At 42.7% G+C, this 26,513-nt stretch overlaps 1 pseudogene; it reads left to right on the forward strand.

Moving 5' to 3' along the window:
• The first annotated feature begins 2,770 nt into the window (after positions 1–2,770).
• On the forward strand, positions 2,771–14,551 carry LOC114697623 (annotated as a pseudogene).
• The last annotated feature ends 11,962 nt before the right edge of the window (positions 14,552–26,513 follow it).

The following is a 26,513-nucleotide window of genomic DNA, read 5'->3' on the forward strand; positions in this document are numbered from 1 at the left end:
GAGGTCAGCCTGGGCTACAGAGGGAGATCCAGGGCAGCCAGGGCCACACAGAGAAACCCTGTCTCGGAAAAAAAAAAACAAAACAAAAAAACCACTTCAATTGCTTCTACCTTTACTTGGTATCATTACTATCATTAGGGGAATGTAAAAAGCACAAGATACTACTCTAACTTATTATAATGGCAAAAATGCAAAGGACTGTGTGAGCCGTGGCAAGAATATAGAAAAAATGGGAGCTCTTGTACATTGTTGGTAGAAGTGTCAAGTTAAACAATCATTTTGTAAAGGATTTAACAGTTGGTAAAGTGCTTGCTATATAAGCATGAGGACCTAAGTTTGTTCCCAGGACCCATGTTAAAAACCTGGACATGAGTGGTACATACTTTTGATCCCAGCACTCAGGAAGCAGAGGCCTACATACCAAGTTCCAGGCCATCCATTGCTACAGACTGAAACCTCATAAGAAGCAAACAAACAAACAAACAAAACAAAAAACCTGGGCAAGGTGATCCATTGCTGGGGAGGCAGAGATGGAGGATCCTATGGCTTGCTGGCTACCCAGTCTGGCTGACTCGGTGAGCTCCAGGTTCAGTGACATATTATGTCTCAAAAAGCAAGGTAGAAGCCGGGCGGTGGTGGCGCACGCCTTTAATCCCAGCACTTGGGAGGCAGAGCCAGGCAGATCTTTGTGAGTTCGAGGCACAAGATCCAGGAAAGGCACAAAGCTACACAGAGAAACCCTGTCTCGAAAAACCAAAAAAAAAGTAAGGTGGAGACTGATTGAGAAACACTCCATGTTAACCTCTGACCTATACACACAGAAAAAAAAAAGTTAAACATGTGCTTATTTTATGATTCAACCATTTTATTCCTACTCATTTAGCCACAGCCAAAGAAAGCATATAACTACACAAAGTGTTGTATGTGAATGTTTAGAACCTGCTTTATTTAAAACAGCCCCAAATTGGGAACAACTGGAACATCCATCAACAAATGAAAGAAGGGCTGATGAGACGGCTCAGTGGATAAAGGTGCTTGCCGCTAAGCTTGATGTCCCAAGTTCAATCCTCAGAACCCTCAAAGTGGAAGGAAAGAATTGGCTCAAGTAGTCTTCTGGCCTCCACACACATTCTGTGGCATGTTCTCTCTCTCTCTCTCTCTCTCTCTCTCTCTCTCTCTCTCTCTCTCACACACACACACACACACACACACACACACACACACACACACAAAATAAATGTTTGCAATAAAAAAAAAAGCTGGCAGTGGTGGTGCATCCCTTTAATTCCAGCACTTGAAGGACAGAGCCAGGCAGATCTCTGTGAGTTCGAGGCCAGCCTGGCCTACAAAGTGAGTTCCAGGACAGGCTCCAAAACTACACAGTGAAATCCTGTCTTGACCCCCCCCCCCCCCGGCAAAAAAAAAAAAAAACCCAAAACAAAAAAAAAATGTCATTCAGCCATACAAGGGAGAGAAACTATCAATAGACACAATAGATGGATGAATTGCAAGTGAGTTATCATGTGTGAAAGAAGCCAGTCAATCATTACTAGTACTGTTATACAAAACTCTAAATACATAATTATTTTTGTGAGAGGAAGCAGATCCGTGAGATGGACATGGTAGGGCAAGTCTGTAATCCCAGCACCCAGGAAGCTGAAGCCTGAGGATGGTGAGTTGGAGGTTAGCCTGGGCTACATAGCAAGAGCCTGGACCCTGGTTACCTGGGGTGAAGGCTAGGTAGGGAACAATAAAGAGGGATTGTTCACGGTTTTGATTGTGGTGATACTACAGTGGTATGTGTGTGTTGTATGTAATCATATGTTTTAAAATATGTACATATCCTTATCCTAATCACACCTTAGTAAAAACACAGAAACTCCCAGAACTGTCTTTATTGTCCTTTCCCTGAAACCATGGCTCTTTCTTCTTACATAATCTTGAAAGCAGGGAAACAGAAAAATGTTGACAGGGATTTATCTTTTCAAGTTAAAAAACAAAACAAAAGAAAAACAAGTAATTGCTTATGGATTCCCGTACAGTAGAAAGGCCTACCAAGCCTGTTACACATCCTTTCTGTGTTATGATGACGTATGAAAAAGCAGCGTTAGGGCCCTGTGCTTCTGGGAAAATGGAGTAAATGTACTTTCCCCAGCACCACTAAGAACACCCAAAATGCCTAGTTTTAGATGTAATATAAAATATGGAGAAGAGCAGAGCTATTGAGGGCTATCGGACCTGGCTGTGGGTTTCCATGCCTTCCAGACTGGCTTTGGAGAAGCCAGCGCCCTAGAATGAGCAGGCTCTGACGGAAAACTTAAAAATAAAACAAAACCCAAAAGCAAAAACAAAAAACCAACCACCTAAAAAACACACCCTGCAAGAAACGTCTGAATTTTCTATCTAGACAGAAAACTGCACGATGATTGCTCTATTTCAGCCAAACACTACAGGCGGAAGAAAAGAACCCCAAAAGCCTGTGTGGCCCCACCCCTAAGCAGGAAAGGCCCGAGACTTGTAACAGGCGACGTTCCCAACACCCCTGGCCTCGGGGAGGTATGGGGGGCGGGCGGAGTTGACGGCACTGCGGCCCGAGGGGAGGTTAAGACGCCTCCCATTCCTTGGCTCCACTGAAACAGCCCGGACTTTCCTCTCCGCCGAGGACCGTGGCGCCCCGCCCCTCCGCTGACGTCACCCAGCCCAGAGCCCGAACTTTGACCCGGCTCGCAGCGCGGACGAGTTCCCCGCTCCCATCGCCTTACTGGAGGCAATGTCGAGGCGCCGCAGAACACCGCGACTGGCGGCTGGAGGCAGAGGCCGAGTGTGGAGCCAGCGCCCCGCCCTGGCCCGCCCCGCCCCGGCCCGCCCCGCAGTCACACGCAGTCCGGGAGCGCAGGCGCAGGTGCAGGCGCGCGCGTGCGCACACGTCAGCAAACGCTGATTGCAGAATCTGGAACTTAACCCTTCCCTTCCCTTCGCCTGGTAGTTTGAGTAGCATCTGTGGAGACCTGCTAAAACATAGTATTGACTAATATAAGGTCAATTAAAAAAAATTACTCTCCATACTAAGAATCGGGGAGTTCTCATCTTGAGTAGGACTCAACAATTCACTAAGATGACAGAATTGTTAGAATTAACTAACAAGAATTTAAAAGCAGCTGTCATTTAAAAAAATGCATTGGCAAACGATAAACATACTTGTTTGAAACAAATGGGGAGCAAAGTCTCAAGAAAACTCAAATGCAGTTTTTTGAACTGAAAAGCATACAGGTAAAAATAATTAGACTCAGTAGCAGAATCTAAAGGGTGGGGAGAGAATCAGAGTTGGAGGTTAGAATATAATTTACTTTGTTTAAACAAGGAGAGAAAATAGACTGAGAAAAAAGAACAGATCTTCAGGGACATGGGAGAAAATATTTTTAAAATCTAATTTTTTGATCATGAGAGTGTCAGGAGAGAAAGAAGATGGAACCAAAATAGTAGTCAAAGAATTAATGTCTAAAATTTTCTGAAATTTGGCAAAAGAGAAACCTACAGATTTAAGAACCTGAGGGAGCTAGCAGTGGTGGCACACATCTTTAATCCCAGCACTAGGGAGGCAGAGACAGGCAGATCTCTGTGAGTTCGAGACCACCCTGGTCTACAGAGTGAGTTCTAGGACAGCCAGAGCTGTTGCACATAGAGAAAAACAAGAAACAAACTAAAATGAACCCAAGGGAATTTTTTGTTTGTTTGTTTTTTGGTTTTTTGTTTTGTTTTTTTGTTTTTTGAGACAGGGTTTCTCTGTGTAGCCTTGTCTGGAACTTGCTGTGTTGATTAGGTTGGCCTCAAAGTCAAAGAGATTCACCTGCCTCTGCATGGACCACTTCCTGGCACACCTGAGAAAAATTAAATTAAGCAGGATAAACAACAACAAAAATCTGTAATTTATCAGAGCCAAACTTCTGAAAATTAATACAAAATAGTATAAGCATCCAGAGGAAAACACGTTATCTATAGAGGAAAAATGTTAGAAAGCAAAGACAGTAGAAGACTGACATGTTTTTCAAGTGCTGAAAAGAAATTTAGTCCAGCCGGGTGGTGGTGGCGCACGCCTTTAATCCCAGCACTCGGGAGGCAGAGCCAGGTGGATCTCTGTGAGTTCGAGGCCAGCCTGGGCTACCAAGTGAGTTCCAGGAAAGGCGCAAAGCTACACAGAGAAACCCTGTCTCGAAAAAACCAAAAAAAAAAAAAAAAAAAAAAAAAAAAAAAAAGAAAAAGAAATTTAGTCCTGCATGGTCGGTTTCGTGTGGAATCCCACAATTGGCAGTCGGAGGCAGGAGGCTCTCAAGTCAGAAAGCAACCTGGGCCACATGGTGAGACCTGCATGAGAACAAGAACAAAGACAGTGCCTTAGACAGTGACTATGCAAACATAGTCTTCAGGAATGAAAGGGAAAGCAAGATATCTTCTCCTATGACAAAACCCAAAATACTGAAGAGAAGTTGCTGCTGACATATATAGCCTAATGAATGTCTGAAGAAAAGTTTTTTGACAAAAAAAAAAACAAAACAAAAACAAAACAAAACAAAAACAAAACAAAACAAAACAAAAAAACAACCCCAACCTGGTAGGGCTCAGTGGTGGAGCACTTTTCTAAGACACACCAGCATAGCAAATAATAACCAAATAGCCATGCTAATCTTGATAAACATAAATGACAAGAGAAGTCTTAGTCTATCAGGAAGGAAGGACGAATGGCGGAGTAAAAGGGAGGGTGAGTACAATCAACATTTTTTTTCTCTTCTTGGTCTTTCTAAATCATGTTTGACGGCTAAAGCAATAATTATAGCACTGGCTTTTGTAGTTCTTACATGTAGAGGAAATCTTTAACACAATTATATTATAAATGGAGGAAGGTTGAGTTCTAAAAGGAGGTAAGATTTCTACACTTCATTCAAACTGTTAGACTAACTTGTGTATATAAAATGTAATACTTAGATATTAAAAGTACCATGCAGTGATATACCCAGCAGGGCACAGTGACATGAACTTGTAGTCCCAGCTGCTCATGAAGCTGCATCAGGAAAATGACTTGAACCTGGAGTTTAGGAGACACGTCCGTTTCTTGAGAGAAAGAGGAAGACAGAGCGAGAATAAGAACAAGAGCAAGAGAAACAGAACAGGCATTGTGGGATACATGTGTAATCCCACCTCTTGGAAAGTAGAGCCAGGAGGATCAGACACTCAAGGTCATCCTGGACTACATCATGAATTTAAGGCCAACCTGGGCCACCCGAAACCCTATCTGAAACAAAGGAACAAACAAACAAAATATATCCAAAGAACACTATAGCTAAATCAACATGGGATTATGAAATTTCTTCAAGTAACACAGGAGGAAGGCAGGTGAAGGACCAAATAAGAGGGTGATGGAGGTGAGGGGTCGGAGGTAACCCTTTTGTCAACTAGAGCACAGTCTATCCCATGCTTTGGTATGCATCAGAAATGTGGAAAGGAAGAAGACCCTTCCAGCCTCTTCCACAGAGCTTTAGGCTGGCCGATTGGTTCCCAGCAGGACTGTTTACACTAGTACTCAAGGAAGGGCCCTTCTCCAATCCTCCACCACACCAGAAGGGGCTCCTTGCCAAGGCGTGGGCTCATCTAACTTGAGCACCGTAAGGGAGCCCTGCCGGGGCAGCATGGCACTTCTGTTTTCTGATTACAAAAGCCCAAAGTGCCACTGTGTGTGTGTGACCTACAGAGCTGGTAAAATGGAATGAAAATGGCTTTGAAAAGAGCCTGATACAACTTTGGCAAGGGCTAGAGGCAAACTCAATACATTTGGAGCTCTGCCCTGTTCCAAATCAGGCAATCTTGGCAAACTCTCCCTTCTAGATATAAAGACCCATTTTAGCAGGCATCTTCGCTCTTTGAGCCACTCAGAAGAAAATGTGAACCGCACCCGGGAGGAGATCAACTGCCTGTTCATGCTATTGACTACAGGGAATCTGGTACTTCTTGCTAGGAGGTGAGCCCCAAATCGAGTAGTAGACCGCCTTCTATGACCCATTGGCCCTTTGTTTCTGGCTTTTCCAATCCTTGATCTCCCAGAAGAATACCTCTAAAAGCTTTCCATAAAGTTATTTATAATTTTTATACTTTTGAAAAAAGGAAAAATAAGGTGGCACTTGCTGCCAAGCCTGAAAACCTGAGGTTGGATCCCCAAGCCCCACACAGTGGAAGGAGAGAACTGACTCTCACAAGTTGTCCTCTGACTTCCGTATTCATGCCATGGTGCATGTGCCCCACCCCAAAATAAACAATCTAAAAGTTTTTAAAAAGCAAGAAAAAGAAAAGGTGGCCAGACAGACTATTAGCACAAGACAAGCCATTGATTATTCCAAATGCCATTTTCATCGGGTGGACATAGAGGGACCTCACTACTGACAATCGTGGCGCTGTTACCGTCAACTGTTAAAATCACTTTCATAAAACAAAAAAGAAGCCCACTGGCTGTGGTGGCTCATACCCGTAATCCTAGAACTCAGTAGGCAGAGGCAGGACGATCACTACACATTAGAGGCCAGCCTGATCTATATAGCAAGTTGCAGACCAGCGATGGTTATATAGGGAGGGAGAGGCTGTCTCAAAAGTAAACCAGTTCAAAAGAATAATATAGCTACTCTCTCTCTCCAGACACAATATATAAATGACCAAATAGAGCAGATTCATGGAAAATTGACATTTTGCAATATAAAGTTTTCCAGTCCGTCTTTCCTAGCATTTGTCTTGAGAATATTAACGTTATTTATAACTCTTCCTGTAGAGAAGGGTTTACACCCTTATAGTAGATTTCATTTTAAGTATTTGGTGGCTTTTGTTGCCACTGAAAATGGTTTCGCTTGGAATTTCATTTCTCCATTATTTTTTGATGGAGTATAAAAACACAGCTGATTTTGAATATTGACATTTTCCCCCTGGCCCTTGCCAACCTTTTGCATCCAAGAGTTTCCACGCAGGCATCATTACTTCCTTGCTAGGCACAGAGGATTGTCAGTGATACGTTCTTGCCCTGTCTGCTGGCTAGGAACTACATTCCAATGCTCACGAGCTTGTCTGATTTTGTTTTCAAAGCTTTTGATGTTTTTTCCCCCACAACGCATGATACTTGTGGTGTCATATGAAGGAAACACATCTCTCATTTGGAGCTTTCGAAGAACAGTTTTTCTAATCATGAATGGATGTATCAGATGTTTTTTAATGAATTTTATCAAAGTCATCATTTAAGGCCCTTATTCTATTAATGCAGTAAAGAGCCTTTATTTTCAAATTGTTCAGCAGTCCTGCATTTCTGAAATAAACATATCCTTTCATATAAAAATAAAAGGCAGTCTTTGCCAGCTCTTTCCAGACTGTGTCGTGATGACTCATGGTGGCAGCCCTCTAGAGCTTTGCATATTTTTGATATTATGTGCTGGAATTTTGTGGAAAATGCCTTCTCTAGGAGGTAGTAACCTGAATCAGAAAGATCTTTAAAAGCTTTACCAGGTTGTTTGCTGCATGAATGCAGGTATGTCTGTCTGTTCAATTTAAAATCAGATCCATAATTATCCAGCCTTTTGTTTTCTTTTCTCTTCTTTTCTTTCCTTTCCTTTTTTCCTTCCTTCCTTCCTTCCTTCTCCTTCCCTTCCCTTCCCTTCCCTTCCCTTCCCTTCTCTTCTCTTCTCTTCTCTTCTCTTCTCTCTCTCTCTCTCTCTCTCTCTCTCTCTCTCTCTCTCTCTCTCCCTCTCTCTGTTGGTTTGTTGAGAAAGGGTTTCTCTGTGTAACAGTTCTGGCTGTCCTGGAACTCACTCTGTAGCTCAGGCTGGCTCAAATTCACAGAGATCGACCTGCCTCTGCCTCCCAAGTACTGGGATTAAAGGTGTGAGCCACCATCACCCAGCTATCCAGCCTTTTCTAATGAATATAGTTATAATTTGTTTTTCTCATGCACTGCTACACACATATAACAAAGCACATACACACAAACACACATATAGTCTCTATAAATTATATGATATCCTTTATTCCTGATATTGTTTTTATCTTCTTTGATTTTCTCCTTGATCAATCTACCTAGAGGTTTATCCATGTTATTGACAGTTTCAAAGAGCCAGCTTTATATTTAATATGTTCTTATTCTAGCTTTTTACTTGTATAAATTTTTTGAGATTCTAATATAATCTAATATAATCATCTAATATAATCATTTCCCCCTTCCCTTTTCTCCCTCCAATCACTCACTCCCATGTACTCCCCCACCCCCACTCTTTCAAATTCATGGCCTCCTTTTCTTTAATTGTTGTTACATATATTTGGTATTAGATTACCAATTGCTGTGCTAGTCTGTGGGGAAGACTCTTTCTCCCTCTCTCAGCATTCTTCAGTTGCCCAGAGTTCTTTGTGTAGGTTTGAGGCCTCATGGGCTTTCCCATCCACGTTCCAACCCCACAACTGGATTTGTGTGTGTTGATGTGTGGTATGTATGAGTACTGGTGGGCACGTGTAGAGGCCAGAGGTTGACATGAGAATGCCTTTATCAATCACTTCTCCACCTTGTTCATTTAATGTAGTTGATTGATTAAAAGAAGTTCTCTCACTATGTAGCCCTGGCTGGCCTAGAACTCACTGTGTAACCAGGCTGACCCAACTCTCCCCCTGCCTCAGCTGAGACCAAAGGCCTATGCATCCTTCTCTTTTGAGGCAGGATCCACTGAACCAGGAGCTCGCTGTCTGGGCTAAACTGGCTGTCCAGTGAGCCTTCTGGATTTGTCTGTCTCCACCTCCCATCCCTGAGCTTGCGAATTGGTTAGGTCCGGCTTCACAGGTTCTCACGTGGGGTTAGGGGTCTGAACTTAGGCCCTTCCGTTTGTGCAGCAAGCACGTGACCCACTGAGCCACCTCCCCAGGCCAACACTCCTGTGTTTTCCGAGGAGAGAATTCCAAGAAGACACATTTCACTCTCTTTCAGCTCATTCATTAAAGGGCTTCTTTTAATGCCTTTCACGGCTAGAGAAGTCTACAGTGACTCTTGTCTTTGGTCACCTGTATGTAATGTACCTTTCTTCCCATGTGCCTTTTCAGATTTCCTTTTATCAATGGCTTTCAGCACTGGATGTGTCTTGATGTGGTTTTGTGTTTGATGTTGTTATTCATTGTGCAGTTTAGATGGCTGGCTTTATGGGATTTTTAAAATCAAATTTGGAAAGTTTGTGTAATGTACATTATATTGGTAAATCGTCTGGTGCTGTTTGTGCTTGCAGGGAAGCTGGCTCTAGAAGCAGCCCCCCCAATCCTCATTTCAGACCCAAGCATGTTTATCTCAGTGTCCTCCAAAGCAAATTGTCTGAGCACAGGCTGTTCGCCCTAACTGTGTGACACGGGGAGAAGAGAATAGCAAAACAGCCCAGGAGTTAAAAACAGCAGGACCTTGAGATCAGGCTACATTTCCTACAGAAGTCACTGTTGTTTATGGTATAAAATTGCCTGCACTGGGCAAGCGAGGCCAGAGCTCAGATGTGGGAAGCAATTGGGAACTCCAGCCGATGGTCTCAACTTCCCCAGTTGGTTTATGCTAGATGTTGTGAGCATCTGATTTGCTGAGGTTATCTCTATGTTGTTTTTAGTTCTCATTTGGAAGCCTCATTCAAGGGGGGCACTCTACTCTGCTCAGGAATCTCTCTTGTCTGAAACTCTAGCTGACTGGTGAGTGTTTTGAGTACCTGAGTTGACAATATTCTGCATCTGTCAATACATCTGTCTATCACTTGCTATTAATTCTTTTACTTTGGCTTGCTATATACTTAATAAACTCACACATTTAAAGTAGCACTGGGCAGTGGCAGTGCACACCCTTAATCCCAGCACTCAGGAGGCAGAGGCAGGTGGATCTCTGAGTTCGAGGCCAGCCTGATCTTCAGAGCTAGTTCCAGGACAGCCAGGACTGTTACATAGAGGAAACCCTATCTCAAAAAACCAAAACAAACAAAAAACTAAAACAAACAAAAAACCAGAAGTGGATATCATAGATCGTTTTTTTGAACCTTACAAAATATTTTGGGCTATTTCTTTATTTTATTTTATTTTATTTTTTATTTTTTGGTTTTTGGTTTTTCGAGACAAGGTTTCTCTGTGTAACAGCCCTAGTTGTCCTGGAACTCATGTTGTAGACCAGGCTGGCCTGGAACTAGAGAGACTCAAATGCTGGGATTAAAGGCATGTGCTACCACCACCCAGCTTTCTTCAAATATTTTTGTGTGGTCAGCTTTTCTTCTTTCTTGGGATTCTAATTGCACATACACAAACTTCTTGATACTGTCATTGAGGGTCTGCGTATTGTTTTGTAGGCTTTTCCCTCACCGTGCTTTATTTGAGATACTTTCTGTTTAAGATCTCTGGTGGTGTGGGCTGGGGAGGTGGCTCCATCAGTAACATGCTTGCCATGTAAGTATGAGAACCTGAGCTGGATCCCCAGCATCCATGTAAAAGCTAGGCATGGTGGCATGTGTCTGTAACCCCAGTGCTGGGAAGGTAGAGACCAGAGGATCGCTGCAGCTTGTTGGCTAGCCATTGTAGCCAAACTGATGAACTCCAGGTGTAGTGAGAGTCCCTGTCTCAAAAACAGGAATGGATACTATTGCAAAAACAACCAAATGAGATTAATAGCAAATTAGGAGCCAGGAATTTGCTCTTAATTTCATCCAGAGATATTGCATATTCAGGTATTATAGTTTTCCTACTTAGAATTTCCATTTGGTTATTTTTGCATAGCAACTATTCTTTTTTGAATGTGTTCATATTCTTTTATTATACTTTCTCTTTTTTTAATTCATTGAGAATATTTATAATGGATGTTCTTTGCTTGATGAGTTGTGCCCTGTGGATGTGAAGGCCAAGGGAAATTTCTGGAAATCATAGAATCTTCCTATCATCTTATTATATTAACCCACATATTTTCTTTCATAGGTCATTGCCCTGAAACACAATGAGGGTGACAGTCTGTCAGTGTCCTATACTATCTATTTAATGATATATCCATAGTCCAGTAAACTCACTGTTTGTTTTGGAATGCCATTTTGCTCTCCTGTTCTAAGTACTAGTAGGCAAAGTTCCATAGTACAATGAAAAAAAACCACAAACACGTAACTGGTATCACATTTGGTCACATTATGGGTAAAACTAGAATTATTCATAACATCCATTTCACCAAAGATCACATTTGTTATACATGTAACAGCTGCCCAGGTTGTTGTCACAGAATGGAGCTTGTGTGTGGAGAGAGCTTACCTACAACTCATGAGTGTGGTTTCAAGAAGTTCTCTAACTTGCCTGTCAGTCTAAATAACTCTGAAGCTTTTGTTGATGAAGTAAAGATAAAGCATTGTGCCAGAGGAAAATTAATGATTGGCCAGTCCTTAGTGCAAGTATGAGGAAGTCATCTGGAATTGCACATTATAAAACTTATACTAATAGATAAAGGATTGAGTTAAAACATAAAAGATGATTATGTTTCCATCTTGGGTGCATGAATGACTCCTTTATCTGTTGGTAAATTTAGTGATACTTTAGAGACTTTTGCTTTACCTGTATGATAACACCATAACTTTTGACACATTTCTCAAGGAAGAAATTATATTTCACTATTCTTAATCATGTAATTATGGGAGTGGGTTGCTGGCAAGACATAGTTGTATGAGTGAAGATTGTTGCTGCCTTATCTGCAATTCTCACTTCCAGTTTTGCAAATGCATAAAGACTCCTCTATGAAAATTGTTGCAAGGTACCATGGAACATTTTAACAGATTGTTGCCAATGAAATGAGGGTTTTGCATTAACTATTAAAAATTTAGCTATATAGTTTAAAATTATTTGGCATTTTACTGTGTGGAATAGAAGCTTTCCCTCAGTGCATCATTTATATTTTTGACAATTGCAATTTTTGATTACCAGTCAGATGATAAATAAATGTATTATATAGGAGATTGAAAATAATTTGAAACTATTTAAGGAATCATTTAATTGATCATAACATTAGACCTTCGAGACTCTTGAGCTGCTGGGAAAAGATAGATGTCACTAAAAAATATTTAACCATGCTCACTCACAATGATTATTCTGAAATAATCATAGATTTTAAGTTTATAATTTGATTGTCTACTTTTATAATGACGTTGTGATGGGTCTAGAGTCCAAGTTCTGGGTTCAAAACTGTGTTCCTGACATTCATTAACCATGTGATTTTGGGCAAGCTTCATAATCCACCTAACTCATCTTAACCTCTACAACTGGATCTAGCACTGGGGCCTAGGAATTTTTCAAAAGTGTATATTCTTGATTCCAACTACCAAAATTAGAGCTTCTGGGGCCCGGCCACACATGCTGGGCTTTCACAAGCCCTGTCTCCTGTTGTTGTTTGTTTTTGATCTTTTGGGGGGCCCACCACCCAGCTCCCAAACAAATCACATGTGGAATCTTATTCTTAATTATGCAGGCCCGACTTTAGCTTGGCTTGTTTTTTTGCAAGCTTTTCTTAACTTATCTCATCTACCTTTTGCCTCTGGGCTTTTCCCATTCTCTTACTTCTGTAAATCTTACTCTTACTCCATGGCTTGCTGTGTAGCTGGCTGGCTGGCCCCTGGAGTCCTCCTCCTTCTCTGGCTGCCTCTTTTTCACTCTCAGATTTTTCCTTCTTTTTATACTCTCTGCCTGCCAGACCCGCCTATCCTTTCTTCTGCCTTGCTATTGGCCATTCTGCTCTTTATTAGATCATCGGGTGTTTTACACAGGCACAGTAATGCAACTTCACAGAGTTAAACAAGTGCAACATGAACAAAAGTAACACACCTTAAGATAATATTCTCCAACAGTTTCCTGAACAGCATTCAAGTTTGAGTGTGTGTGGTATATGGGTGTATGTGAATGTGTGCCAGGTGTCTTCCCCTGTTGTTGCTCTCTACCTTGTTTTGAAGCAAGCTTGAGAACCACTGGTCTCAGCCACAGTCATGCCTTCCATGATCTGCTTCTCTCTCTCTCTCTCTCTCTCTCTCTCTCTCTCTCTCTCTCTCTCTCTCTCTCTCTCTTTGAGAGAGGGTTTTTCTGTGTAGCCCTGGCTGTCCTGGAACTCAGTCTGTAGATCAGGCTGTCTTGAACTCACAGACATCTGCCTGCCTCTGTTTCCCAAGTACTGGGGTTTCTACCACCACCCGGCAACCTGCTAATCTCTTAAGAAAGTATATGCTGGCTAATTTCTTATTTGGTTGATGTATTTTTGTGGTGTGTTTTTTGTTTTTGTATTTTTTGTTTGCTTGTCTGTCAACTTGACCCAAGCTAGAGTGATCTGGGAAGAGGAAATTTCAATTGAGAAAAATGTCTCCATCAGATTGGCCTGTGCACAAATCTGGGGGTGGGGTGCAAGCATTTTCTTGATGTATGGGAAGACCCAGCTCACTAAGGGCAGTGTCATCCCTGGGCAGGTGGTCCGGAGTTCTATAAGAAAGCAGACTAAACAAGCCGTGGGAGCAAGCCAGTAAGCAGCACCCCTCCATGGCCTCTGATTCAGTTCCTGCCCTGCCTTGAGTTCCTGCCCTGATTCCAACAATGATGGACTGTGATGGAGACTTAAAAGCCAGACAAGAGCCCCAGCAAGAGTGGCAGCATGGAAGAGGTGTCCCACAGCTGCCCCAGGCCGACAGTGCACGTAGGGTGCTGGCACTACACTGGACCCGGCCGTGGAGGAAATCAAGGAGAAATGAAGATGGTGAAACACAGAATCTTGGTGCTGTCTGGGAAAGGTGGCGTTGGGAAAAGCATGTTCAGTGCCCACCTCGCCCACAGCCTGGCAGAAGATGGAGACGTGCGGGTCGCTCTTCTGGACATCGATATCTGTGGGCCATCGATTCCCAAGATCATGGGCTTGGAAGGAGATCAGGTTCACTAGAGTGTCTCCAGCTGGTCTCCAGTGTACATGGAGGACAACCTGGGGGTAATGTCTGTGGGTTTCCTGCTCAGCAGCCCTGATGATGCTGTCATCTGGAGGGGACCAAAGAAAAATGGCATGATCAGGCAGTTCCTCCGTGATGTAGACTGGGGAGATGTCGATTGCCTCATTATACACACCCCAACCAGCACCTCTGTCGTCCAGTATCTGGCTGCAGCACACATTGATGGGTTAGTGATCTTCACCACCCCTCAGGAGGTGGCCCTCCAGGATGTCCGGAAAGAGATAAGCTTCTGCCACATTATTGGTGTGGTGGAGAACATGAGCGGCTTCATTTGCCCCAAGTGCAAGAAAGAGTCTCAGATCTTCCCTCCCACAACCGGGGGTGCAGAGGCCATGTGCCAGGACCTGAAGATCCCTCTTCTGGACAAAGTGCCTCTGGATCCACTCATGGGTAAGAGCTGTGACAAAGGGCAGTCTTTCTTTGTTGAAACCCCAGATTCACTAGCCACGGCAGCCTACAGAATAATTCAAAGAATCCAAGAGTTTTGTAGTTCTCGAAAGTCACATAATGAGAACCTCATCAGTCCCTGAATGGGTCACCTGCTCCTAGTCACAGAACCTGCAGGCACATGTCCAGCCACATCTGGTCAGCAGATGTTGACAGGATTTGAAGTCACTTCCTTACGACACTTAATCACTTATCTGTCTGCTTCCAGATCAAAGGTATAGGTACTCTGCATACAGGTGCCATTCATCGTAAAATAAAACTGCCTCCTTGAATCAGTTAAAAAAAAAAAGCCAAACAAATCCTTTCTTCTCCCAAGTTTGGTTTGTTCGGTATATTACTACAGCAACAGAAACCTAATGAGAAAGAAATCTAACTATAACAAGGTGAGTATAGCTGACATACTTTCTTCTTCCTTCCTCTTTCTTTTGAATATTCACATTTGTCTTTTGTTTTTCCAGACAGGGTTTCTCTGTGTAGCCCTGGCTGTACCAGAACTTGTTTTGTAGACCAGGCTAGCTTCTGACTCACAGAGATCCTCCTGTCTCTGCCTCCCGACTGGCTTGGATATTCACATCTAAAACATATATGGGTATGTAAGTTTTAATTTTAATTAATTATTTTGAGGTGCTGGTAATCAAACCCAGGGCCTTGTTGCACTCGCTAGGTCAAGTGTTCTAGCATCCAGCCACACCCCTGGCCTCATGTTTTTTCTATCTTTTTTTAATATTTCATGTCTTGAGTGCTCTATGTGTATACCTGCACACCAGAAGAGGCATCGGGTCCACCATGTGGGTGCTGGGAATCGAACTCAGGACTTCTGAAGAGTAGGTGGTACTCTTAACCACTGAGCTATCTCTCCAGCCCCTGGCCTCATGTTTTTAATCCTTCACAGATACCTAATAACTGTATGCTTTTACTGAGGAACAATATGGTGTTTCAGTAATACACAGTCAGTGTACAGTGATCAGATTCAGGATTACTGGCTTCCTCACCTCAGACATTTAGTGTTTTATTGTGTTAGGAACATTTAAAATCTTCTCTTCCTCACCAGCTGCATGCACCCTTGTGCCTATGGGCTGTCCTTTCTCTGTTATCACTGCTCTTCATAGTTCCTAGTCTGTGGCAACTGTGATGGCTGTTCTTGGTGGTCAACTTGACTACATCTGGAATTAACACAAACCCAAGTAGCTGGGTATGCCTATGAGGGTTTTTTTCTTCCTTCCTTCCTTCCTTCCTTCCTTCCTTCCTTCCTTCCTTCCTTCCTTCCTTCCTTCCTTCCTTCCTTCCTTCCTTCCTTCCTTCCTTCCTTCCTTCCTTTTGTTTGTTTCTTGAGACAGGGTTTCTCTGTGTAACAAACCTGGCTGTCCTGGAATTCACTCTGTAGACCAGGCTGGCCTTGAACTCACAGAGATCCACATGCCTCTGCCTCCCGAGTGCTGGAATTAAAGGTGTGTGACACCATGCCTCTCTAGGGATTTTTTTTCTTAATTAAATCATTTTGAGTGTGAAGACCCAGTTTTAATCCAGATCTTTTGAGGTGGAGATCACCTATAATCTGGGCCACATGTTCTGTTGGCAGCCTGTATAAGGACATGGAAAAAGGAAGTTTGCTCTCTGCCTGCTTGCCCTCACTCTTATTGGCAAGTCCATTCCTTCACTGGCATTAGAGTCTACTTTTTCAGGATTCTGGCACATACTGAAGACCAGCTGAGACATCCAGCCTCGTGTATTGAACAACTACTGGATTCTTGGGCCTTCCATTGGTGGATTAGCTGAACCACAGCAGCCTGTAAGCCATTCTAATCAATTGTGTGTGTGTGTGTGTGTGTGTGTGTGTGAGAGAGAGAGAGAGAGAGAGAGAGAGAGAGAGAGAGAGAGACAGACAGACAGACAGACAGACAGACGTGTATCTGGGTACGTGAGTACACATGTGGAGGCCAGAGGTCTTCCTCTATTGCTCCCCCCCCCCTTATTGTTTTGAGGCAAGGCGTCAGTTTGACTGAAACTGGAGCTCACCAATTGGTTAGGCAGGCTGGCCACTGAGTTCCTGACTCCTCATCTGTTTCTACCTCCCCAGCACTGACATCACAGATGCATGTCACCATGCCCAATATTTTGTTTCCTTTCGATGCTTACACTTCCTTTAGATTTTATATCATAATGCCTGCATCCAACTAGGGACAGAGTTGAAAAAAAAAAAAAACAACTGTTTCTCCTTCTCAGCAGCCATTGACTATCTGTAGTTCTACATCTAGGGGTGGAACCATATGCAATTTATCCTCTTCACATCGGCTCATTAACTGGCATTGTCATTATTCTGGTCTTGTTTATGCAACTATATGTTTGAGGGTTCATGGGTGCTTTTCCCTGCCATGTCTAGGGGGTAAAGTTGAATCTTTTTATTTATTTATTTATTTATTTTTGGTTTTTTTGAGACAGGGTTTCTCTGTGTAGCTCTGGCTGCCCTGGAACTCGCTCTGTAGACCAGGCTGGCCTCAAACTCACAGAGATCTGCCTGGCTCTGCCTCCTGAGTGCTGGGATTAAAGGCATGTACCATCACTGCCCGATGAAAAGTTGAAATCTTAAGACAGGCATGGTAGTGCATTTCTTAGACAAATTCAAGGAAGAGGATTCAAGAATTCCAGGACATCCTTGGCTACATAATGGGGGGCCAGCCTGAGATACATGAAACTGCTTTCAAAACACAAAACAAAACATCAAAAAGTTTAAATGTTAAGCCTCCCTTAAATGTCTGTGAAGCCCATAAGTAACAATTAACAGACTATAAATATTTGAGGAAAAGTTCAAGCAGACTAAAGTTCAGAGGAGGCAGGCCCTCCAATAAGAGAACCCCATCTGCTGAGATGGCTCAGCGGTTGAGAGCACCAGCTGTTTTTCCAGAGGACCCAGGTTTGATACCCAGAATCTGACACCCTCACACAGACATACATGCAGGCAAAACCACTAATGCACATAATAGAAAAAGGGGGAACAAAGCGATGCCCATTATTTTTCTGTTTTTCTTTGATGTGGCTCTTGTGCATGGGAAGCAAACATTGTCCTGCTGAGCTACATCCCCAGCCCTGAGATAAAGGCTTTTAACAGTAGGCTTCCGTTGGCCTCTGTTTGGTTTTAATCAATGGAATGGAGAGACTGAAAAGGGCTGAGCTGCCCTTTGCACCTTGTCCTCTTGCTCTCCAGGCAGACTTCGTTCCAGCAGGTATGACTCCATATGGAAGTCAGCATAGCAACAGTACGAAGGAGTCTGGTGGGGCGAAGCAAATAAAATGGTCAGCATGGAGGAGATGAAACTTGGGAACAAAACGTTGGCATTTCTCCTTAAGAGAGCAGAAGATAGCTCCCAAGTCTCCAGGGCCAGCTGAAGCCTTGAACTTTGAGCACAGCAAAAGCCTGCTTCAGTAAATAAAATGGAGATCAGCTATCAGACTCTGGCTTCCGCATGAACACATGCACATACACATATGTACACACACACACACATGTGAACATGAATATACACATGCAAGTGCACACATAGGTTAAAAAAAAAGTTCATGGTCATCCTTGGCTACAAAGTGAGTTCAAGGCTACATGAAACCCTCTCTCAAAACAAAAAAAGACAAATAAGTACATAAATGTCAGTATACAATATTGCTTTTTCTGTTGATAATTTATGCTGAATGTTTTTCCATGCTGCTATACAGGTGTTCCCCCCTAGCCTCCCACTAAAGGACATTCAGCACGTTTCCAGTCTTCAGTGCTCAGTATTTTCTTGTATATACATACAATTTTGCAATATTTCTCTAAGGTAATTGGGTAGAATTGGTCGGAAGGTTTGTGTGTTTATGAGTTTGGTAATTTGGGGGTTGTATGGTATATGTGTGTGTGGACTCATGTATGTACAGGTATATACATGCACAGAGGCCGGAAGAGGACATCGATGTCCTCCTCTCTGTTCCTGCCCTATTTCCTTGAAACAGGCTCTCTCACTGAACCTGGAACTCAACGTTTTTCAGCTAGGCTGCTGGCCAGCTTGCCCCAGTGCTCCGCTTATCTCTAACCTCTCCTTCCAGTGCCAGAATTACTGTTTCCTCTGGCCGTGCCTGGCTTTTGCGCATGCTGGGGTCTGAACTCAGGTCCTCATGTACAGCAAGAGCTCATACACACCGAGCCATCTCCCCAGCCCCATACTTTTGATAACGTTTATAAAATTAACCTCTGGAGTTGACCAATTTACACTCCCACAGGCAAAGTTTGAGACTAACAAATGAATATTTTCACTCTATATTTTGTGTGTGCCAGAAGGTTGACACTGTGCCAACAGGAAATCAGCTCATGGAAATGTTTTCTGCCAGCATAGGTTACCAAGTCAGCTGAAGCTGGGCAGCTAGATCACACATCTCTCCTGAAGTTGTATGAAGCTGTTAACTTTATTTATGGAAGCTCATTAAACAATCTTTATAGTTTGGAATATTATATTTCCTAGAATATACTTCCAGTATCCTATAAAGCTGAAATGTGATCTCTAACCCCATGATGATGTCCAAAATAAATACTCTGTTTTATAGCCTGTGAAATGCTTTCCCACACATATTTGTATTGATGATAGACTGACTTGTTTTCTTGGGGGGTGGTGCTGGGGATTGAGTTCAGGACCTTGTGCTGTTAACACGTGCTTAACCACTGAACTACTACATCCACAACCCCTGCATGTATTTTCTTTTATGTTTTAAAATAGCTTCCTTAGGGTATGGACAGATGGCTCAGCATTTAAGAGTACATACTGATCTTGCAGAGGACCTGAATTCAGTTCTCAGCATATAGGTTGGGATGCTCATAACGGCCTGTAACTCTAGCTCCCATGGGAATTTGTTGCCTTTGGCTTCCAAGGGCACACTTCACACGCCACACACTACACACAATACAACACACTGAGCTGCGCTACACAGCCACACTCAATACTTTACTAAAACAACACGTACAATACAAATTTTAAATCTTAGTTTTTATTAGTGTGTGTATATATATGGGGTGGGGCACATGACTGTCACAGCACGTGTGTGGAGGTCATAGGACAACTTGTGGGACTGGAGTCTATTTTTTTTAACCATGTAGGTTCTGGGGATCAAACTCAGGTGGTTAGGTTTGGCAGCAAGCACTTTACCCAGTGAGCCATTTCATGGGCCCCCTGCATGTATGTAAACGTACCTTTCTCCAAATCAGAAACCTAGGATGAAATGACATGTTGAATTTGAAGAATGTAGTCTTAGAAATGCTAGAAAAGTCCAAAGTCAGCAGGAGCGAGAAATCATCTATCAGGGTGTGCCGGCACGTTTCCCATGTCTGCAGGCTCAGGTCTGTACTTCACGGCAGCTATTTTCCTAATAGTGTTTGGAACTCCGAGTGGCTCTTCAGTCCTAGCCCATGTATTCAAAATCAATCACAATACCCTATTATCAGAGCTGATTCCTGCTTTAATCATTCTCGCAGAACCTTTTCACATTCCAAGACAATGCAAAATGCAAAATGTAGATAGAAGCAGCTGAGTTAAGGTTTAATCCTCCAGTGTGCTCCTTGGTATTGAGCTCTATGGACCCTATCAGCAAAGGAGATGAAGTAACAAACACATTCTGGCAGAAATGAACATTACTGACAAACAGCTATACGGCGCTTGAAGAAAAGGCATGACAAGAATCTTTCTATGCCATTTTTTACCCACCCATTTATTTAGCATAGGTCACGTGCCTGTCTTTGCAGCTTGTAGGAAAGAAACAGAATTTGCTTGTGCACTACAGCGAGCTTAAAAGAGGATTCTTTTTTTCCCTTTTGCAAAGCCCATGGTCACGAGACTGTCAAAAAGCTTCACAGCAGCAGAGAGTGCTATTTATTCATTTGGAAAATAACCAGAGCCCATTTTTCATGAGTGGTTGGCCCCCAGATGTTTCTGAAAATGGATGGTTTAATATATCAATCAGGTAATCCCAGGACTGCACAAGATATATTGTTAAAGGTCTTCTCATAGAATGTTCCACATCTGTATTTAATAATACTAATAATCTAGACAGTCTTCCTTCATATCTTATAAGGTTGACCTTATTTCATTTTTACCAGTAGTTGGAGGTGGAGCCCAGGCTATTGAACTCTGCCACTGACATATATCCCAAGCCCTTGTTTTTGTTTTTCCTCGGAGACAAGGTCTCACTATATACCTTAAGATAACCTTGAATCCACAGATTCACCTGCCTCTGCCTCCCAAGTGCTGGGATTACAGGTGTGGGCCACACCACACCCAGCACTTGATACCATTTCCTCCTTGTTTTGTTTTTTCTTCCAATACCAGTGACCAATGACTCACTAGTACTGAGTTACACGCCCAGAGCAGGCGTGAGTTTTGAGGTGAAAATTAAGCATCTGTGTGTTCTCCTTAAAATGCAGCCTCTACTGCAGTGGACCCAGGTGGAGCTTGACACTCCACATTTCTAATAGACTGGAGGTGATGCATACCTTGCTGTTCATCTGAGGGCCACATATGGATGGCAAGGATGCCTGCCCTATAACCTGGGGCAGGATAAAATGTTTACAGCCTGGACTCAAAGTGCAGAAGCAATAAGGAAAAATATTTGATAAACTTGGCTGCACTCAAATAACCCGTTGCATGCAGAAATGCCTGCAGTAGGATCAAAAGAAATAACAAAATGGGAAAAATAGTTCCAGCTTGTTTCATGAAGGGTTACTGTTCCCAGAATATGAGAAACTTTTAAAGATTGAGAAGACTAATAATCCTAGGAAATGATCTAGTAATAGGAGAATTAAGTTGAAGTGAAAGAAATGCAAAGGCTCCAAGCCATGTAGAAAGTCTTCAGTCTTATTCACAGTAAGAGAAATGTAAATTTAGGCTTCATTAAGACCTTCTCTCTTTACCAGGTTAGGAGACTTGAAAAGTTTCATGGCTTTTTCTGTTGGTATTTCTTTCTCTTAGGAATTTATTCCAAGGGTACATTATGAAAACACAAATCTACATATTACAGCATTCAGCATAGAAGCAAAAGACTGGAAATAACCTCCTTCCCTATTGTGGGCTTAGTTGAACAAATTCTGATACATCTATTCAATGGGGTACCATTTAAGTATAAAGGAGGATAAAGAATATTTCTGTGCATCACTGTGAAATATTCTCTGGGCTAGAATGTTAAGCATACACCTAAAAAAGCAAGGCAGACTGAATAAAAGGATGGAATTTCCTAGTTTAGTTAAGAAAGGGAGAACACATAAGTCAAACATGGTGGCACATTTTAATCCCAGCATTAAGGAGGTGGAGGCAGAGGATCTGTGGATTCAAGGTTATCCTAGGCTATACAGTGAGACCTTGTCGCCCCTCCCCAAAAAGCCTACCACCACCAACAAGGGCTTGGGATATAGGTCAGTGGGAATAGCGAGACCAGCAAGGCAAAAGTAATTTGAAGGGGGAAATGGGAAAAATGGTGGGGGGACTTAATTGGGAGTGGGGAGTATTGCAGGAGAATTGTTTGAAGGTCAACAGAGGAGAAGGAGGGAAGGGAGAAGGGTAAACATAACAGTAAGGACGTCTGAAGAAGTCATATTATTATATAAGTACCTAAAATTACATATGCACATAGCTTAAATGAAAATTTCCCACCTGGGTTGGTAATGCTCCCTCCTCCCAATAGCCATAGACTATCTAACAAACCCCCAGCACCAGGCATGAGAAGCCCTTATGAGTTGTTGGTCAAGGGAGTCCAAGGAACTCCAATCATTATAAGCTATTGCTGTTGCCCTTCATTTTCCTCCCAGACCTTGAAGGACTCAGAGGACCTGAGCTGGACCTGACCTGAATGCCTCCTCCCTGAGGACTAGCCTTCGTGGAAACAAAAGGTGCCATGCAAGCTTCCAAGGGAGGGAGGCAACCAACAGTCCTAGTCAGCTGCGACACATGAACTACAATGGCCAACACTAACTCTAAAGGTGCAACAGCGTCTGTCACTCATATCTTCAGCTCAACTAATAGCTCTCTAGTTGGATTTGTTTTGTTTTGTTTTTGTTTGATTTTTGAGACAGGGTTTCTCTGTGTAGCTTTGTGCCTGTCCTGGATCTCGCTCTGTAGACCAGGCTAGCCTTGCACTCACAGAGATCCACCTGGCTCTGCCTCCCAAGTGCTGGGATTAAAGGCATGCGCCACCACCTCCCATCTCTAATTGGATTTAAGGTCCACTCAACAACGGAAATCCTGCCTGGCACTGGATACCTAGCCAACTATCAGAGCTAGTGAGGCCATGGGTCTTGAAGGAGAACCTGCAACTGTCACTTGACTAATCCAGCATCATTCCTAACTGCAGTGTTAATACTTATCCTTATACCTACAGAGAAGTGTAGCTATCACCCCTCATCAAAGAAACTTCTCTTTGCAACAGACAGAGACCATTACAGAAAAACCACAACCAATCAAAATGCAGAACTGATAGATCTGCGAAACGACTGGGATCCAGGAAGACTGGAGTATGAAAGAACATCTTCTGATGGAGGTGACTCATGCTCATCTGGGGCATCTTGGTCATCTGGTTCCTAATTTTAAAGAAAAATAATAATGCAGGCATCATCAAACTCACTGCTAACTCTTGTTGACTTAGCAACAACTTTTAAAAACTCCTGCAACCTAAGGCTCAGGGAACCTTCCCAACCACTGAGGGGGCAGAAGATTATAAAGAGCCAGAGGAACAGGATATCTGTTGTGAGACTGTCTCCTAGAAATGCCAGGGAAGCCACACTCATGTAGTCTCAACAACATGGCTGACTAAACAAGACCTGAACAAGGACAATGCCAACAGATATGTTAACATGAATGAAATATCAGAAAGCACCAATCCTACACAAAGTTATATGCAACTAAGGAATGCTGAGAGCTGGAGAAAATAATCCTCCATATAGCAGGTGGCCAGCCCTGAAATCATACGCATACAAGTAACGTTATATGGACTCAGCAGATGTGTGTGTGTGTGTGTGTGTGTGTGTATTAAAGAAAATGAGGTCAGAGACCATGAATTTGAGAGGGGGTAGTGGGGGAGGGGTATGGGTACATGGGAGGAGTTGGGGGGAGGAAAGGAGAAAATGATGTAAATATGATTCATTTCAGAAAATGTTTAATAAAAAAAAAAAAACCTGTATAAGACTAGGCTCACCAACAGTCCATCATGGATGGCGGAGGGGCTCATGAGGCCACATTCCTCCTAGAGAAGTTCTTGACAGTTAATGGTTCCTAGGGGAGAAGGAAGCATTTTCTTCAATGGAGTGGTCACTGGTAAGTGGCTCAAGTGCTGATAAATAACTTCCTACCCATGCTTGTGCAAGCAATTCTAAATAAACTCTGGGTCACGCACAAAAACTGGAAGCCAGAGAAGCAGAAAGGGACTAGTTTCAAAGAAGAGTTTCAGCTGCATGGAGCAAGGGCCAAGGGAGAGTAATGGGGTAAACTTAACCAATTATATATTAAACACATGTATGAAACAGTCCAAAAGGGGGGAAATAAAATAAAATAAAATAAAATAAAATAGAGCAAAAGCTAGAAAACTGTGAAAGCAGAACATTTAAAAGTCAAAGGCAGGGCACTGGAGAAATGGCCCAGGGAATGAAGGGTCTTACTGCCAAGCCTGCTAACTGGAGTTTGAACCTACGTGGTAGAAGGAGAACTGATTTCCCCAAGTTGTAATCTGACTACCACATGTAGTCCATAAAACCTATGCCGGTGCGCGTGCGCGTGCGTGCACACACACCGATAGATGAATGTAATAACAAATTTTAAAAATCAAAAGCAGAGGTGGCACAAGCCTTTAATCCCAGCACTCAGGAGGCAGAGGCAGGCGGATCTCTGTGAGTTCGAGGCCAGCCTGGTCTACAGAATGAGTTCCAGGGCAGCCAGGGCTACACACAGAGAAACTGTCTTGAAGAAAAAAAAAATCAAAGCAGAATGAAACAAATGGATTTTTGTAATGAGTTGTTGCCTTAGTCAAATAGAAGTTACTTCAGATAAACTTTCTATCTTTTAAAAATTATTTTATATTTTATGTGTATGGGTGTTTTGCGTGCATGTATATTTGTATCATGTGCATGTCTGGTTCCCATGCCTGGTATCTGTGCCTGGTCCCCTGGGGAGACCAGAAGAGGGTGTCAGATCGCATGGATCTAGAGTTACAGATGGTTGTGAGCTATCATACATGTGCTGAAAATCGAATTTAGGTCCTCTGGAAGAGCAGCCAGTGTTCTTAACTACTGAGCCAGCTCTTCAGTTCCTCAAGTGAACTTTAAAAGATAGCTATTTGATTCATAGTTTCTAATGAGACATACTGTGACTATAAAAAAATGCCAAAAAAATTCATTTTTGTTTTTTCTGGTAATATAAATAGGTTGTATAGCATGTGATAATTCAAATGTGGATATAAAGTTTATAATTATATCCACAATTTATGTACACAATTATAAAGCTTATAATTGTGTGAAGATATTTAACATAGGGGAGAAAAATATAAAATCAAACTCTATGAATGCCTATCCTATGAATAGTCATACCAGGATGAATGATATTTTCCTTGGTGTATGTGTGCTTGTATGTACATGTCCAAACATGCATGGGTTTTTGTGTGTTTGCATGTATGTGCACGTGTGACTAGAGGCTCTAACTTGATGTCGGGTGTCTTTTTCAATTTTGTTAACTGAGGCAGTGTTTCTCACTGAACTTGGAGCTTGCCCACTCTGGCTAGTCTAACTAGTCAGCTTGCCCTGGGCCATTTTCTCTCTCTGTCTCCCTGGTACCACCATGCCTGTCCAGCTACCACGTGGGGTCTGGGGATCCGAACTCTGGTCCTCACACTTCACCACTGAACCATCTCCCCAGATCTATGATGTATTTCTCCAAACCCTTCAGCACACAGCTTTGATATGATAAAACAGGAAATATACATAGAGACTCTGAGGTATGGAGACTCTCTCTGCAGGAGATGAAATGGTGAAGTCATCAAAGCTGAGAGCCAAACCAATCTCTTTCCTTTCTTTCTTTTTTAAAATCTCATTAATTCATTTTTAATGTGAATAGGTGTTTTGCCTACTTGTATGTCTATGTCTGGTGCCCTCAGAGACCAGAAGAGGACTTCAGATCTTCTGAAATTGGAGTTAGAGATGACTGTGAGTCACCATGTAGGTGCTGGGAATCAAACATGGGTCCTCTTGACCACTGAGCCCTCTCTCCAGTCCCCAGCCTCTTCTTGTAAAGCATGATTTTTACTTGTAAGAACCACTGACAGGCGAACTCTAATTATTCAGACACCAGTATTTGGCAGGCATTTTCTTGAAAATTAAGTGAACCTGTCACTTCAAGGAAAATCATTTGACAGTAGTTGTTGCCAATGAGAAAATTCAAGCTTTCAAGAGAAAAATGCAATTTTAGGATGCTTATATCCACTCCTGTGACTTTAATATCCTCTCAATATTTAAAGACTTTCCTGATGAGATGGGTGATGATATTCACAATGTGGTTTTTCAGAATTGATGTAGTTGTGTGTGATGGCACACGACTTTAATCTCAGCACTTGGGAGGCAGAGGCAGGTGGATCTCTGTGAGTTCCAGGACAAGCAAGTCTGGTTTATATAGAGAGTTCCAGGACAACCAGGGCTACATAGGGAGATCCTGAACCATTGCTTTTGAAATGACTCATGCATGATATTAAAAAAGTGTAGATGGATAAAAGATCTGTTCAAAGTACAAGATAGATTTTAATGGAGCAATATAAAAGTACCTCGGTGAGGTTTCAAGTTCCACATGCAATTAACCTTTCAAATGTTCTCACTTCCTTCTGAAAAGACTGCCCACAATAGTCTGTAGGGGTTATTTAAATGTTTCCCCTGAGCTGGGCTCTGGGTGCAAAGAAGAGCGTGTGCAGTCCCAAGACCATGGCTCCCAGCTGCAGAGATGGCTTGGTGGAGTGCCCTTGCTCTAGCAGAGAACCTGGGTTCAGTTCTCAGCGCTCACAAGGTAGCTC

Source organism: Peromyscus leucopus, chromosome X (genome assembly GCF_004664715.2).
Source record: "Peromyscus leucopus breed LL Stock chromosome X, UCI_PerLeu_2.1, whole genome shotgun sequence".
Taxonomy (NCBI): domain Eukaryota; kingdom Metazoa; phylum Chordata; class Mammalia; order Rodentia; family Cricetidae; genus Peromyscus; species Peromyscus leucopus.